Below are 16,550 nucleotides of genomic sequence, written 5' to 3' on the forward strand. Positions count from 1 at the left end.
TCTGATCTGACCTTTTGAGACGACCATTTTACCCTCAAAACTCACCAGAGGAGAATTGTAGGCTGTTAAGTTTTTAGGTTTCAAGTTTAGCCCTCTATACAAGTCAGGGTACATTATGTCAGCAGTGCTGCCTTAGTTAATCATCACCATTTTTACGTCATACCCACAAATTCTCAGCGTAACCACTAGATCATCATCATGGGGCTATATGGTTCCAACTTTGTCCCCATCTGAAAAACCTAACACTAACGGGATGCCTATCTTAGCTCTCTTAGGCATTAAACTAGACTCCTCGGTCGGATAAAGGGATACCGACATCACCCTGGAGGGACAAGATCCGGTTCTCCCTGGGGCAGCAAAAATAACATTTATTGTGCCAAGGGGGAGTCTTGAAGAAGCATCTCCCTGAAGCTCCGAGCCTGTTTGGCTTATTCGACCACTGGAATGATCCAAGAGTTACTTCAACTTCCCTTCTCGGACTAACTGGTCCAAATGGTCCCATAAGTTTTTGCAATCCTCAGTTGTGTGTCCATGATCCTGATGATAGTGGTAATAAAGGTTCTGGTTGCGTCTTATAGGATCTCCTGCCATCTTGTTTGGCCATTTGAAGAACGGCTCATTCTTAATCTTCTCTAGTACCTGTTGCACTGGCTCTCGAAACACAGCGTTAACCACCTGGGTGTTGGCAGATCCTGGTTGCCCAACAAAGTCTTTTCGAGGTCGGTTATTATTGTATCGGTCCGACCTGAAATCCTTCCTCTCCTAAGGGATCACCTTAGCCTTTCCTTTCTCTTGCAGCTGGTCTTCTTCTACTCTTCTGTACTTGTCAATCTGATCCATCAGTTGGCGTACATTGGTAACAGGTTTACTAGTTAGAGATTTCCTCAAATCATACTCGGCTGGAAGACCAACCTTAAAAGTGCTAATGGCCACTTCATCATAATCTCCTTCTATTTCGTTAAACATCTCCCAGTATTTATCTGAATAAGCCTTCAGAGTCTCACCCTCCTACACGGACATAGATAATAAGGATCCCAAAGGCCGAGGAACCCTGCATCCTGGCTACCTAATAAAGTCTTTCCAAGATCGGTTATTATTGTACCTGTTCGACCTGAAATCCCTCCTCTCCTGAGGGATCACCTTAGTCTTTCCTTTCTCCTACAGCTGGTCTTCTTCTACTCTTTTGTACTTGTCAATTTGATCCATCAATTGGCGTACATTGGTAACAGGTTTACCAGTTAGAGATTTTCTCAAATCATACTCGGCTGGAAGACCAGCCTTAAAAGTGCTAATGGCCACATTATCATAATCTCCTTCTGTTTCGTTAAACATATCCCAGTATCTATCTGAATAAGCCTTCAGAGTCTCACCCTCTCGCATGGACATAGATAATAAGGATTCCAAAGGCTGAGGAACCCTGCTACAAGTAATAAAGTGAGCACCAAAAGCCCGGGTGAGTTTCTTAAAGGAGTCAATAGAGTTCGTCTTTAAACCGTTGAACCACCTCATCGCCACTGGGCCCAAACTAGATGGAAAGACCTTACACATTAAAGCCTCATCTTTGGAGTGGACGACCATCCTTTGATTGAAATGGCTGACATGTTTTACCGGGTTTGTTCGACTATTATAAATGTTGAACGTGGGTTGATGAAATCGCCGAGGAAGACTCGCATTTTCTATGTTTCGTGTGAAGGGTGACTTAGAAACTTGACTCAGTGCCTTGTTCATGGCATCGTTCTCCAAGCCTTTGCAAGGCTTTTGTATATATGTCTATGGTGGTACTCCTTGTCGTAGAAAAAGGTCTCGCTGGGCGGACTTCTGGATCTCCGTTTATAACTAGCACCATCTGTCTCTTCCGAGGACGGTTCGAAGCTGGGCGATGAACGTCTTCGCCGAGCATGACGCAGTTCCCTCTTTAACTCGTCGATTTCACGTTGCATGTCTCTGTCATTCTTTGCATGGGAAACATGGCTCTTCCCTCGAGATTGACTTTTATTGGTATGAGTTGTGTGCACACTTCCCTCACGGCCTCCTTTCTGTTCAAGGCTCCTGCACGGATTGCTATGTTGAAAACCCCTTGATTCTGCTTGATGTAAATTAACATCTACCTGGTGTGGTCCTGTTGCTGCCTGGTGTGGATCTGCCTCCTCCATTGTGAACGTTGTAGCTGAATCTCCTTTAGAATAGATCAAACTCTTCCCACAGACGGCACCAATTGTAAGGACTGAAATTGGATTGGACCTAATACAGGATTGGGTTTTAGCCCAAAAAGCCTAAACAATAAATTTGTAGAGTGTGGATGAAAGAACTAGATCTACTCCAGAAGAAAAACGATAAAATTTGCTAAGTTAAGGCTACTAAACACAAGTAAGATAAGAAAGTTTGTCTTCGGAGTGGCCTGAGGAGCTTATATTATATTTTTTTGTTCATAACCAAAGTTAAAAGAGTTCACAGTCTTATTGCAAAAATTGCTTGATTTTTCTCCGATCCCCTTTTTTAGTCCATCTTCCCATGCTATATACTACAATCTTGGTATTATCCCTATCATACACGTGTAGGTTAGATTCTGGGAACTCCTTCTTGTTCTATTCAACACCTCCCAGAACCATCAACTAGTAGCTGTAAGGCTGCTTGACTACTGTTCAGGCATCACCTCCACATTAATGTGGCCAGAGAGTTAGTTGGGAGGCATTTAATGCGGAGGTAGCAGCTTTTTGAAGATATTTGTTGCCCTTCTCCTTTCTTATCCCTTGTCCAACATCCAACTCTCAGTTGTGATGTAATTTCGAAGAAAGTCCATGATGATATGGCACTCTTACTGACCTCGGACCTTTGTTTCCGAGATGGCTTTTCTCCTCGGACATTCGTTGGACTTATCTCATATTATCTTTACTTTTTTCTTTATCTTGATCCCCTTATAATCTTATCTGGCCATCTTCGGATTAGCTAATGTCCTCAGATTGGGCCATAGGACCAGTTAGTACAGCCTTAACAGTACCTCCTGATTAATTGGCCCCCACAGCCAAAAAAAAAAAAAAAAAAAAAAAAAAAATTTTCCAAAGAGTCCGTTAGGTGGAGTTAGAAGTTTCAGAATATTTTCATATAACATATGAAACATATAGTTATAAATTTATAATGAATAAGTCTACTTTTTTTTTTTAATTATTTTTTTTAGCATATATATGTCCTTTTTATAAGGAATTTTTTTTTTTTTTTTTTTTTTTTTTTTTTTTTTATATTAAGAATGAATTTTTGTTTTTTGGTTTTGGAATAAGTATGTTGGCCGCTACATATATGGGTTAGGTGGCCATTTTAATTTTGGGAGAGTCAAGCATGAGTTTTTTGAACCAAAATATTCAAATAGTATCTACTATTATATAATTAATATATATATATATATATATACATATATATATAAAATCCAAGGGAGTCACCCCCATTGATCTCTCTTGATCTAAATGATGTCTTTGGCACAAGTCTTTGGACTCATTTCATTAGATGAAGAAGATTCTAAAATCTCTATAACGTGGGATTATCCTAAAAGATCTAAATGATCATGAATGTTGGGTCACTTGAAAAGAGAAAAGTATAACGCACCCATATAAAATTTTATTATGAGTGGATTGTATTCATTCGACAAATATTGATCAAGACATGTTTATATGGACTATCTAAGAAAACGTGGCATCAATATGAGTACATAATCCATATAATTAATGATAAGTGTGATTTTTTTTTTGAATCAGTGTGAAAAATACTTTGAGAAAAGCAATAAGTGCGTGAATCTCGTGCATGCATATTCTGGTGGTACACTTTGATTGATGGAAATTTATGATCTCTGTAGCTCATCGACATTCTAGTGTCATTGCATCGTCATAATATATATAATCACAATTCAAAATTCTCAAAATTGATTCTCCAGGCCAATATTTTCTCTTCAAAAGTAATATATATACTTGCTTATCATCTTTACAAAAGTCTTGCTGATAAAACCTATCTGTCATCTTGCAAATTGTTCATAATTTTCAGTAAAGAAGACGTAAAATTGTTACATCAACATGATATCAACGTTGATGAGCAATTAATTAATGAACTGAAGGCGTCGTAATTGTATGTATTTTATGATAAATGTGAGTGTATATTAGTTAGCTTAACTTGTAAAGTTTATTACTGTTGAGTAAGAGATTTGAAATTCGCACTTTACCTACACTAAAAACTTATTGGTATTACGTCCAGATGATGAAGAATAATTATCATGGAACAGTAAATTGAAATTCTATCGTATGAGTGACTAGCTCTTAGATAATTTATTGTCTTAGTTATTGCCTTTTTTTCTTAGATAATTTATTGTCTTAGTTATTGCCTTTTTTTCAGGGTCATGACCCTGAAAAAAGGCAATAACTAAGACAATAATTAAGCACAAAAATTAAGTTAACTTGATCAAGTTATCTAATTTTTTTTTTTTTAGGATGCAAGGGAAAGTCTTGGAGAGAGGTCTTTTAATAATATACCATGAAGCTATTTCAGGTTTTAGCTATTTCTTTTAGCTGAAATTTTTGGGTTAAAAATAGTTTTTTTTTTTTTTTAATAATCCTTATGTGTAAAAATGTGGGAGTTTTAAAATAAGTCAAATATTGGTCAAGGGTTTCGACTTTATAGTGTATATAGATTAGGCACCTTAGCAAAACACAAAAGTCTTCTTGCCATTTGCTTAGGCAGAGACTTCACGCTAAAGAAGAAATTAAAAAAAGGCTGAAGGGAATTAATTGAGGCCATTCAGCCATTTGGTTACAAACGATCGATCAGGAGAGAGAGTTGTGTCTTTTGAAGAAAATAGAGAGATGAGTGCAAAATCTTGTCACATGTGAGAGATAAATAGTGTGTGTGAGAGTAAAAGAAAAATAACGAAATTTTTCTTTAGTCATGAGTTATATTACACAAAAGATTTATTGTAATTAATTTGATAATAGTGAAATTATTAGAAGTTTGTCTCATAATTTTTCTCTTCAAAAAGAAAAAGTTTACCATGTAAATCTTTATATTCTTATATAGTTGTGTTTTTGTTATGCTTAATAAAATTTATTTTCATTTATATATAATTTTCCCAACACGCTATGTTAGTGAATTAAAGGGTAATATCAAAAGTTAAAAATTTGCTTTGAAGCTCAGTCCTTGTGGAATTTTATTTAACATTTTTATGTTTTTAACCTTTCAAACTTTCTTATCTCTCACCTACGCGGTAATTGCACCGTGTAATAGTTGCAGATATGGGACCACGTCCCTTTTCACACCGTGAGAGGATGAAATCATGAAATACCATTAAAATTCAATCTTGTATTCTTCTTAAAAAAAAAAAAAATATTAGATCTTGTAAACTCAATAATCAACTATACCTTTGTTAGGTTCTAAATGTTTAGAACAATTGGCAAATTGTGAACACAAACTTGTCTAGATATAGATCTTAGAGTCTATAAGTATTATTAGAAAATGCTTAAAGTGATTCAAGTCAAGATTCAAGAACATACAAGCTGCAGGAAGAAGATTTCATAATCTGCCTGATTCGATCGATCGAAGAACAGGCTCGACCAATCGAGAATCGTATTTACAGAAGTTTAAGTCGGCCCAAATAGCAATTTAAGTCCATTAAGGATTAGGGTTTCAGATCTACTTCTCCTAGTATACAAAGGAAACCCTAAGCACATTTTTATAAGTTTTTAAAGAGATTAGAGTACATCTTGTGCCTCCTTTGTAGATCTAGGGTTTTGTACCTAAAAGCTCTCTAAGGTTGCTCTTTATGCTGTGTGTGTGAATCTTCTATGAGATCTAGAGGTGTTTGCCTTCACATATACTTAGGGTTTCCAATCTCAAGATCGATATCGAGAGCTTGGTGATTGTTTCAGTTGCTGCATAAAGAGCTTAAAAAAAACACAAGTGGGAGTACTTGTGGTTGCTGTGAATTAAAGAAAGAAGTAGTCCGTGGACTCGGAGCTGTCACGTGGTCGTGGTAGTAAGTTTCCTACACGAGGTAACAATAAGATGTTAGTGGTCTAAGTCGCTATTGTGTAAACTTCAATTCTTTCATAGTGGATTCGTTTTACCTTGAGAATAGCCAGGTTAAATCCTCCCTAGGTTTTTTTCTAGTTTGATTTTCCTGGGTTATTATATTGTTGTGTTCTTTATTTTCCGCACTTTACAATAATACGATATATGTGTGTTGACTTAGATTTGATAATTTGACTAAGTAATTACTTGGCTAATTAACTAGGTTAATCTGATTGTGCTTTAATGGGTCTAAAAACAAACAACCATTATTTGAATTCATAAGAAAAACCTACACCTTTATTTGAAGTGGATTAATGATATGCCTTTTGTTGGAGATAATAATTTGGTTAGCTTGATGTGGATATGCTTGGAATATATCTTTTTCAAATCTTTAATTTGACTTGACAAATATTTGTAGGGTAAATTTTCAAGAAAGCAGAAAATTAAATTCCCCTTTTCAACCAAGAAGAAAATTCAGTTTGAGGACTCAAAAAAATGTTCTGGATATTTTCCTATAAAATATTATGGTCGGACAGCTGATTATGATTGGAGGCCGACCATTTGAGTATCCCAAGAAGATTACTTATGATAAGAAATCATATGCTTTTCTAATTTGCGTGGTGCCAATTAACAATTTAAAAAACAAAAACAAAAACGTTACTTAACTTATCCGCCCTTTTTTTCAATTTATAGTGCTTATACAAGTGAATTAATAAGGGAGGAATTTTTAGAAAAAAGAAAAAGCATGTTCACATCGTCTCAAATGTATCTTTAGTACATGCAAAAAAACACAAAAGTTTATTTTTTAAGCAACATGCATCTTGTTATAGCTCGTAGTAGGATCAATTAAAACTTGATAAGAACCTTCACACAATCAGGTTGCTTCAAGTTCTCAAATGCTTTATCTATATCTTCCAATAAAACTTCATGAGTCAAAAGTTCATCAAGTTGGATTTCCTGTGAAAAAAAGAAGAAGAGTAAATCAGCATTTCAAAAGTTCCCTAAATTTGACATGATTAGTAAATATTAGTTATTATAAAACATATTTTACACAATATAATTGGAAGCTCTCAAGTTTTCCATCTAAAAAATGAAAGCATAATATCAGTGTTATCCCTAACCAAGGGGAGGGGAAAAAAAATACATGGGAAAGGAAATAAAAAGGAGTGGAAAAATGTTAAAGGTATAGATACTACTAATTTGCACTACTCTTACTCCCCTATCACTTAAAAGTAGTACTAGCAAATAGTAGAACTGCTGCTAAATATTATAAAGAATTAGAAATATACATTATATTAGAAGTTGATGCTTTTTGAGCCAAGATAATAAGTTCTATGTATTTATTTTTGATAAGCAGATAATAAGTTCTATGTACGTATAACACGAAGCAGGCACATTTATTAGTAAGCAATGTAATTAAAATTCACCTTATTTTTGCATTTGTCTATTATAAAAGGAAGGTCAGTTTTGAATTTGAGCCCTCCAAGAATGCTACCCTTCAAAGTTCCACCAAACAAGAGGGAAATGAAATTGACCTGGATAGCCTGATCATTTCCTGCCCCGATTACTAATGTTTGTCCTTTTCCCTGATCACCATGCATGCACAACAGACAAACATGTTTATAAAAAAAAAAAAAAATTACTACACACATAAACTATATTATAATATTTTTACAAATTATTGATGTGATTAATTTTTACTGATTCTCATTTGAGTCCATCACAAATACTTTTTTTTTACTTATCAATAATCACTTATCGCACGTGTACATCAACCGTTTGTAAAAAATATCGTGAAATAATTTGTATTTCTAACATTTAAAAAAAAAATAGTTTCGGCAATTAATGTATATAGGTGTAATTTTCTTTTTTTAAAAAATATAAAAAAGTGTAGAAAGAGAGGGTTGTAACCCCTACGTGTCCAAGACAACATGAAGAAAGATAGACACTAACGCGTTCACTAACGAGAATCAGGCGACTCAAACCCAGTTGGCACAAAGCCTGGTCACTAGACCATCTGCTGTATTGGTTCGGTGTAATGTGTTGTAAACTTGTAACGCTATACCATTGTTATATGAATATAAAAGAACTTGTAAATTTGAATTTAGAGACGTACCATTTTTGTGGCTTGGAGGGCTTCATTGATCAAGGGAGGAACCCCAGTGCACTCAAAGCAATAATCCACACCCAATCCACCTGTTAACTCTTTGATTAGCTGGGAAATAGATTTGTTATTATCATTAGGGTTTATAAAATCAGTCATTCCAAAAGCTGTTCCCTTTGTTTTTTTCCTCTCATTTGTGTCAATGCCAATTATCTTTGCTGCCCCTTGCACTCTCGCCCCCTGTATGGCCTGCAATTTACAAGGACATAATTTTAAACTTCCTTCATTCACCATTCAAATATTAAAAGAAAATAAAAATAGAGATTTTTTTTTTTCTTTTTTCTCTTTCTGGTAGGTAAACTGAACTGCATGCACTGATAAAACTTCAACAAGGTACAACCATAAAAAAAATAAAAATAAAAGGAAGCAGAGAGAGAGTCCAACTAGTTAAACAATCTCATCAAGAATAGATCAAGTTATGCAAGTTTATGTTCAGAAAAATAAAAGAATTGTTTATACAAGTCTACTCCTTATATACGTTGCAAAGTTAAAAAGGGAATCGGAAAACTATGGGACATATATATATATATATATATATGTGTGTATATATTATGTTAGAAGTGCACATGATAAAGTCATATCTCTCTATAGTTTGTACTACAAAAAATCAGACAATGTTATGACTTTCTTTTTTCCCTTCGGAAATGTTAGCAAATGCCTAAGGGTATTAGTCTAAAAACTATTTTTAGAAACATTTTATGGGAAATAAAAGTAATTAATTTTTCTATCAGTTTTTTATATTTTTCATAAAAATAATATTAAAACTTTCATAATATGATTATTAATAATTCTCTTTAGGACATCCATTAACATGGCCCAATTTGAATTATTTGCTTTGAATTTGAAAGACTAATTATCCAAAATCATCCTGTCCCTTTGGCCTTTAGGACATGAGTTATAGAGTAACAACCTTATGTCACCCTTCGTAATGTTTTCCTCTCTACACGTAGATTTATTATATCACATAAATATGCTAGAACAAATTTTAAGTCTAACACATTTTTCTTCAACAGTGTGAATGTAATTATTAAGACACTTTGATGGAGTTGAAGCTCTATACGGACGGTTTGACACTGAACCAACCTTCCCTTTGTGTTGTTATGGGTCCAATTGCTTGGATAAAGTTGAAAGCTCAAACAGACTATAGCTTGTTTAAACCCCTTATTTTAAAAACACGCCTTAATTGCTTTTACTCTAATTTATCTAAGTGCGGAACCAAAACAACTCTCTAAGCCATAACAAGCAAGCAACAATAAATATAAAGCTTAAAAGAGTAAGGGAAGAGAGATGTAAATACAAGATAACATCGAGACGTATTATCGAAGAGGAAACCGAAATACTCAGCAAAAAACCTCTCCGCGAGCCTTTAAGCCGAAATGATCCACTAGTGAATAAGTTGGAGTACAAGGATACCAAAAAGACCCTCAAAGTCTAATTTACCCGAAGTACTTGAGCCCTCTAATTTCCAACTACCAACAAAATTTTTGGAGTCTTGTCTTCACTAACTTCTCGGATCCCACAATACCGTCCGATTGCATCTACCAAACCTCATCGGCTTATTTTGGCAAATACCCAATACTTCCCAAGCTCCAAAACACTCTCTACACTCTGTATATGTGTGAGTTGTGTTTGGGTACAAATCTCCTCTCAAGGTATAACAATAGGAGAGGGGAGGAGAAGAGACTATAAGGATTTCTCTCTTGAAGATGTGTAGCTCTCTCTAATAAGGTGGATATGTTGTAAAAAGCTTTCTAGGATTTCCTTCTGAATAGCCTCCTTCAATCTTGTGAGTAAAGAGGGTATATATAATATGAGTAAAGGGTATAAGAGTAATGCTTAAAATTATCCAGGCATAAAGTTTCACAGGTCACTTGGGGGTTAGCCAAGTTGCAAAGTGACTCACGAAATACAGCCTGTCACTTGACTCTTTAGCTTCCAACATTTGCTTTTCATATGACATTTCGTGGGTCATCCACTCGCGAGTCAGTCACGAGCAAGTTGCGAACTTCATTGTCTTTAGCAATTTTCACCAACTTAATACTAAACTCATTACAAGTAAATCCCACAAAATACAAAGAAATAAATTAAGCAATTATAACACTTTAAAGCCAACATAAATGTTATGTGAAAAACCATAACTTAACAGAATTGACAAATGAAATGTGAATCATCATTACTCTTTCACTTGTCATATGTGGATTCACTTTCTTTTGATGTCCTGAGTGTCCTTTGTGTTTTCACTTTCACCTTGATTTGACGTACCAAACTCGAACCCTATTTTAACTCTTTTTCCCCCAAGGATCATGGGGCATTTTTTTCCATCACCCATAAACCATCCGCAGCTTTCTTAATCTATTTAATTAGTGTCTGTGTCTATGAGGCTTGAGTGAATTTCTTATCCTTATATGTATATGTTTGTGGTGGTTTGTTTTTCTAGTTTTTGTTACAATATTCCAGTGATGAAAATATACCATGTAGTGGCTATATGTAGCATCTCTCTCGTAGTAGGTGAGTTTTACAAATCAATGAGGCCTATTTACTGTGAGAGAGATATCTTATATACCCGTTATAGGATATACTTTTTCGTTCCTGTAGGGGACGTATTGAAACTCGACCAGACATAATCATTAACTTACTACAAAAACAAAAATGAATGATGATAGAGACACTACTTTCTTCACTATCTAACAAGTTGGTGATTGAATAACATCGCTTTTAACCCCTCAATAATCACTACAAAAAAAAAGGTGTTTATACTGGCGCTTCAAAAATGCCGTTATAGGTCTCTAAACTGCCGGCATAGGTCCAGTAATTGAGTTATACTGGCGCTTTCTATGCCGGAACTTTCTAGTGTCGGTTTTGAACCATCACAATATTAATATATATTTTTTTTATAATGCACCAATCAAAATACTACACTGTCAGTGAAAAATTATGAGAGAGAACACATATATACATACCCCTAAGCCCACAGCACCAAGACCAAGAACAGCCACAGTTGATCCGCTTTCAACCTTAGCATCCTTCCATGCAGCCCCTGATCCAGTAGAAAATCCACATGAGAGGAAGCTAGCATGTGGAAGAGATATAGTTGGATCAAGCTTGACAACGTAATTAGTGTCAACAACCATGTACTCGGACCATGTAGAGCAAGTAAAAGCGTGATACAACCTCTGGCCTCTAATAGACATCCTTGAAGTTTCATCAGGCATAAGACCACTTGAGGGTACAGGGTATTTGAGGCATAAATTGGTCTTTCCTGACAAACAATTCTCAGTCTTCACACTCCCCTAGTGATGTTGGAATCACAAGATCTCCTTCTTTTAGATCTGTTACTTCCTCGCCAACACTCTCTACAACACTGCAATTGCATATTTTAATTAGTAATGATAGTTACACACTCTTTATATACATACTGCTGCATGGAGTGAAATCACTTTTTTAAAATATAATTTCAAAAAAGAGTGTGTATTAAGTGTACAATAGCAAGTATGAAGACTGTGAGTATGCAATAAAATTTTCCATATTTTAATCTATATTTATATCAATATGTTTACAAGACCAGTTATTATAACATCAATCTGTGCTTCTTTGATTTTTTTTAAAAAAAAAAAATGTTAAATCGATGCAATGTCGATTCCATAGTAAATATATTTTTTTCCACGTTAGAAATCCAGCACACTTTGTAAATTTATTATTATTATTATTATAGTAAAATGTATATTAATCTTTAAAATACTCATATATAAAACGTTTGTGTCTTCAGTTTAAGTGTTGTTATTGGTTAATTGAGAGCTTACCCAACACCTTCGTGTCCTAGAACCCGAGGGAAAAGAGGCTGTAGATCAACAAATGATATCATACCCTTCAGCCAAAAGAAAACGAGTTGAAAGTAAATGTAAATAATAACAGTTGTGAAGGAATTGAATACTAACAATTGGGAACCCTTTGATGAATATGATGTCTGTGTGACACACACTAGCACATAGGATCTTGACGCGAACTTCAGATGATTTTGGTGGCTCTACTTGTATCTCTTCCACCTTCACCGGTTCCCCATTTCCCCAACACACCGCCGCTACCGCTATATATCACACATTCACACCCCATTTTTGAACAAATTAGAGATCAAGAGAGATAAATTTATAAATACCAAAAGAAAAAAAAAACGTTTTAAATCTTATAATTCAAAGTGTAACAAATTAAACCTGAAGTTTTGCATATTACTTTTTTTAAATTTCCGAATTTAATTTTATTACTTTTAGAATTATAAGTTTTAATTTATTTTTTAGAAAAATTAAAATTTAATTTATTACTTTTATTTAATTTACAAAAATTTTCAATAAAAAAAAACATATTATTACATAAAATATAAAAAAAAGTTAAGTAATTATTGGGTGCAAAGCACCGTGTGGGTCCAGCCCACATGCCTTGTCAAAGCTCATTAATGATCTTGCTTCCTCAAGTTTCCAAAGTCAGCTTTTGGTTTAGTGCAAAGCTGAGCAAGTGTGTGAGACACGCTAAAGAGAAAAGGAAGGCCATTCGGCCATGAGTGTGATTGAGAGAGAAACACACTGAGTAAGGGCTGAAGCAGAGAGTGTGAGTTCCATAGAGTGAGCGAAAAACACAAAGGGACTTTTAGCCATTTAAGGTGCAGTCCGTGTGAAGAGATAGAGAGAAGCATAGTGAGAGTGTGAGAGAGTGAAAAAAAAAAGAGGCATTTTTTTTTGCTCAAGTTACATACAAGGAAGATAAATTGATGGAGTTTTCATGGAGTTTTTGAGTTCTATAACCATAGAGAGTTAGAGTATTTAGAGAAAGATTTTGCTACTGACTTTGTGGTGAGATTATATTTACTCTTTGAGATATATTTGTTGTATATCTAATTTATTGTGAACTCAAGTTTAGCATAAACTTAATAGTTGTAATTTCTATTTTATAGTGGATATTTTTCGGAGCTGTCCCATAATTTTTCTCTCTACATTAGAGATTTTTTCATGTAAAATTTAGTGTTTTTGTGTAGTTGTATTTACGTGGTACTTTCTAGAATTTTTTTGTTTCATAATATTGCTATTAGTTGATAGTCATTAATTTTAATTCACACATAGATATTGAGGGGATTAAGATTTTTTCCGAAGGTAATAACATAAATCTACAACAAACATATAAAGGAATTTATCTATGAAAAGGAATCAAATAACAAGAGTAAGGTTGGGGGCAGGAGGAGTGGTTCCCTTGTTGGCTAAATGACTGAAACGTTGGGTACGTACTGCATCTTCTGATATCGGATGTTCTTACTAAGCCATATACGTATAGGAAATGAATCGATCGATGTTTATTTGTCTAAAAAGAAACTCTTATGTAAAGGTTAAATTCAGGCATACCTTTGCATGTAATGCTTAGTAAGTCCCTCTTCGACATTGCCAGAGCTATCCAAGCTAATCAATGCAGTTCAATTTGAGTTGAGAGCTGTGTGTGTGTGTGTGTTGCGGGGTAGATGAGAAGCTGGTACCACAAATAAATATGCAAACTTTGTCATAATTGCATGTGTAAGTGTGATAGTGATACACAACTAACTATATAATTGTTTGTGTTTCACTTGTAGAGAGAAATGCTAAGGACACAATAAATTCTACAACTTTTATTACAATTCGTCATGTGTTTACATGAAAAATCTTGTGCAACAAAATGAGTAACAAAAGTTGTGGGACTTTTTGGGTCCATTTGGTAGAGGAGTTTAAGTAATGTTGTTTGTATTTTTTTGAAATATATGTAGGTGAAAAAGTGTGAAAATACGTGTAATGTTATTTAAAAACTAAAAACATGTGTTTAAAATGCTCTACCGAGGCCTTTATCTTCCTAGCATTTTCCATCACTAGTATTATTGGTCATTTTGTTGCACATGATTCTACATGTAATAATAACATACCTAGCTAATAGTATGCTCAGTAGGTACATTCAATACTACTGGTGGGACATAAATTGGAAAAGAGAGGGTGATACAATACTACGCATTTAAGTATCGTTTATTTTGTTGAAAACTGAAAATAATAAAAAAAATATTTTTTGATTACTGTTCATTAATGAATTTATTATGCATTTACCTTGATGTACTGTTCATGAGTTTATTAATAAATTTACTGTGCATTTGTCTTGATGCACTGTTCAGAAGACATGAACAGTGTATCAGCCATCAGACGCTGGACTAAAAAAAAATAAAAATAAAAATAAAAAAAAGGCCGAAAACGTAGATGTAGACGCACTGGACATGGACGCAGCTTACCCAAACAGAGCTTGAGTGTGTAATGGATAAGCTGAAGTCATAATTGAACGTCTTGTGTGTTCAATATATATTTTTTTTCCTTAAAAAGAATGGAAAAAGGATGGGAAATCATGTAAAATAACATACCTAATAGTATGCTCAGTAGGTACATTCAAATTCAATACTACTATCTACTGGTGGGACATAGATTGAAGTGGAGAGGGTGATACAAAAGATTTGAATTTATCACGTACATGAAGGTTGGTGGCATGTGTAATGTGGGATTACGTACAGGAGTACTGTAAACATTGATTAACATTAGTTGATTGTCGGAAACTAGAAGGCATGAAAAGATCATTCTGCTGTTTGGTCACGACTCAAGATGGGTTTAAATAACAAATTTTATTTTAAATTCAAAAACAGAAGTCTTAAAATTTATGATTTTTTTTTCGATAAAAAAAAAAAATTACAGTTATTGCTTATCTCTAAAGTTTTTCATTTTATTTGTTTAAAAAATAAAAAAATATATTTCTAAATTATAATAAATGTAAATTATTAACCTTTACTAAAAAAAAATAGAAAAACCTCTAAGCAATTGGAGTAGGGCAAGGATAGGTTTCTTCCATGGTTAGAGATAGAGACGTTAAGCAAAGTTATCTATTTTTTTTTTTTTTTTTTTTAGGATGCAAGGGAAAGTCTTGGAGAGAGGTCCTTTAATAATATACCATGAAGCTATTTGTGACATTAGTTTATAAGTTGTGTTTTCAGGTTTTAGCTATTTTTTTTAGCTGAAATTTTTGGGTTAAAAAAAAAAAAAATATATATATATATATATATATATATGTATATATATTTAATAATGCTGATGCGTAAAAATGTGGGAACTTTAAAAAAAGTCAAATATTGGTTAAAGGTTTCGATTTTATAGTATATATAGATTAGATACCTCAAAAAAACACAAAAGTCTTCTTGCCATTTGCTTAGGCAGAGACTTCATGTTGAAGAAGAAAAAAAGGCTGAAGGGAATTGGTTGAGGCCATTCGGCCATTTGGTTATAAGTGAACAATCAAGAGACAGAGTTGTGTGTTAAGAAGAAAATAGAGAGATGAGTGCAAAATCTTGCCGCATGTGGGAGATAAATAGTGTGTGTGAAAGTAAAAGAAAAATTATGAAAATTTTCTTTAGTCATAAGTTATATATACACAAAAGATTTGTACGGGCATGATACAGAGGCCCAGCCCATCAATTTCAGTATACCCAAGAACCTTGAGCCTAATAACAGGTAGTAGGACACACCGATCTAGAAATCAACTACATATCAGTGACATGATTGTTCGGTAACGATAATGTTTTGGAGGAAATTACTTGCTGAGAACCAATAGGTAACAAGTGCAAGTTTCAAGATAGTCACATTTGTCTTGAGAAGTGGGTCTCATCTAGTTAGAAATATATCCCAAAAGGGCCCCACCCACCTAAAAAGCTTGCCTATCATTATGACAATCCCATTAAGGGAAATCTATAAATAGGGGCTGAAGAAGTGAGAAAGGGGGTTGGAAAAATCAGGGTGAGAGAGACATATGAGAGAAAACTGTGAGGATCAACAAAAGAGGAAAAGCTCATTATCAAGCTTAGGCCTTCTCGGGGGATACATGAAGGGGTAGAAGGATACGGGTTAGGTTGGAAACTTTTTCATTTGGGCCGCCTAATTGGCCTTAGAAGGTTTTCCATTGTAGGAAACTCATTACCCACTTCATACAAGTAAATTGAGGGCCTGACCTCAGGGCTAGCCAGTCACGTTAGGTCCAAGGTTTGCACAATTGGTGTTGTCTGCAGGAATTTCCTACTCAACTAAAGATCCAGAGTCAGTTTATTGCTGGTTGGGATGGAGGAGCCACGTGCAAGAGAGGGATCAGTAGGCCCTGGAGGCAATTGTTCAAGGGCCTTGTCTCGGGGCCAGAGGAGACTAGAGAGGGAACGAAACCGCATGCAAGATGGGCATGAGACAAGATTTGATTTGGATGAGTGATCTTTGCAGGGGGAAAGATCAGTATCTAACGTCCTTGAGCATTTGTATTGTAGTGA

At 34.5% G+C, this 16,550-nt stretch overlaps 1 pseudogene; it reads right to left on the reverse strand.

The window, feature by feature from the left end:
• Positions 1 to 6,683: 6,683 nt before the first annotated feature.
• LOC126699557 (8-hydroxygeraniol oxidoreductase-like) lies at positions 6,684 to 13,772 on the reverse strand (annotated as a pseudogene).
• Between the last annotated feature and the right edge of the window lie 2,778 nt (positions 13,773 to 16,550).

The sequence above is a fragment of the Quercus robur genome, chromosome 9, assembly GCF_932294415.1.
Source record: "Quercus robur chromosome 9, dhQueRobu3.1, whole genome shotgun sequence".
In the NCBI taxonomy this organism is placed as follows: domain Eukaryota; kingdom Viridiplantae; phylum Streptophyta; class Magnoliopsida; order Fagales; family Fagaceae; genus Quercus; species Quercus robur.